Raw genomic sequence first — 2,012 nt, forward strand, 5'->3', positions numbered from 1 at the left:
CTCCTCTCATAAGGTGGTATTTTTAAATGTCCATTCTTGTGTCTCGAATGTGACACACTTTTTTGAGGTTTTGGAATTTGGTTTTATTTTTTGCATTTTGTTGTTGTGTGCCATTGAGTTGGAACTGACCCATAGGTGACCCCCCATTGGATTTTCAAAGACAGTTAATTACATGACAGGAGACTGCCCATATTTCTCCCATGGAGCAAGTGATGAATTTGAACCACGTGCCTCTACACTGATACTGCAATTCCTTATCACTATCCTGTTTGTGTGTGTGTATAAGATCACAAAAATACAAACCCAGCAATAACGTGCACACCCAGGCATACACACATACATGCATATTGTAAAAATCTTTTCTTCTATTTAATATATGCAATATATAATAGGCCTACTCTGCACTTACTATCTAGATATCTGATATTTTACATTTATGAGACAGTAAAGCAATATATCTATGTTGTATATTAATGAAATATGCTTGACAGTTAATGAATGTCAAGGTAGGAAGCAAGAGTAACATTGGCTGTGATAGTTAAGGTTACATGTCAACTTTTTTAGGTCATGTTTTTCAGTGGTCTGGCAATCATCACGTAATGATGTAGTCATCCTCCGTTTTCATATAACACTAATTTTTACGTAGTAACCTGGTCTCTGTCACCTATGTTGATAAATGAAAAGTTAAGTATATGCATTTTCCTTTTACAAAATTAGGATGATAAAGAATTTCCGTTTTTTCCAATATATTTTCTAATTTATTCTTAATAATCTAAATCTATTTTTCAAAAAGGATTTTTTTTTTCTCGCACTGTAAGTTACTGGAAAACAACTTCCTCTTATAATTTCCGCTTTTCTTTTGAGAAGTGACATTTACTTTTTCCTCTTTCTTTTCATTCACTGTTATTAAAAATAAATTCTATTAAGTGAATAAAGGGAAGGGAGACAAAAGGATACATCTAAGACTAAATAGGAAGAAAAATACAGATCTCTGGGACTTATAATTGGATCTGTACCAGGTGAGATTTATCTCACATATACAATAATGCAGAGAGCTCTGGTAGCATAGTAAGGAATTTTGCTGTCAACCCAAAGACATATCGTTTCAAACCACCAGCTGCTCTGTGAGAGAAAGGTGAATATCAACTCCTGTGTGATTTACTGCCCCTGAAAACCCACCAGATGGTCAGTTATAAATTGGTCCTGACACTACGGTACATAAAAACATACAATAATTCTGATTACTGTTGGGCTTATGTGACGTAAGGATTGGAAAACAACTTGGTAAATATTACGAAAGATATAAAGTTTTGAGGTTGGAGATGCATCTCTGAGGTTGGAAGAATGTCAGGAAGAAAGTCTTTGCCTTCTCTAATAGAATCCCATGTTTCTCAGGGACATGGGTTGAGGAGACCAGGGAAAGCCAAACTCTATGTTGATGTATTTGAGAGACTTCCATCCCCTGCACTTGAAGGGGTGCTCTGATGATCCTATAAGCGGTAAAAGGAGGAACTGAGAGTTACTAATGATGGACTGAAAGAATTAGGAAAGATAATCCAGCACTCATTATGAGTTGTGAACAAATGTTGTCGACTGAAGGAAAAGATAGAGATGGGGACACACGGAAATGGGGGTCAGGCCAGAAAGTGTGAAGGCAGGGAGCTAACAGCTGGGAGAACTGTAGCTCTGGGGTTACACATTTCTGGGTTTTTATTGAGAATCATCAGGAAGGTAAACAAAGGAAAATCACAAGGGAGTAGTAAACAAAAAACAAAAGATCATGGGGAAGTCTTTTGTAAATAAGGCCAAGTTCTTATCTCAGGAGGGAGGGATTCAGTTAATACAAACTAAGAATTATGTAAATTCTTAAGGAATGCTTTAGTGTCACAGAGTGAATTCTAGCTTGTATTATGCCTCCCTCATATCCTGTAAGCAGACCCTAGTGATTGGTACATGGAATGTGAGAACCATGAATGAAGGAAAATTAGAAATTGTTAAGAAAGAAATGGAAC

The 2,012-nt window shown here is 36.3% G+C and overlaps 1 protein-coding gene across 1 annotated transcript in view; it reads left to right on the plus strand.

The window, feature by feature from the left end:
• MS4A6A (membrane-spanning 4-domains, subfamily A, member 6A) overlaps positions 1-2,012 on the plus strand; it is a 17,731-nt gene that overhangs the window by 486 nt on the left and 15,233 nt on the right. The window lies entirely within an intron of this gene.

Source organism: Elephantulus edwardii, unplaced genomic scaffold, assembly GCF_000299155.1.
Source record: "Elephantulus edwardii isolate Elephantulus edwardi_28Jun2011 unplaced genomic scaffold, EleEdw1.0 scaffold00268, whole genome shotgun sequence".
NCBI classification, from domain to species: Eukaryota; Metazoa; Chordata; class Mammalia; order Macroscelidea; family Macroscelididae; genus Elephantulus; species Elephantulus edwardii.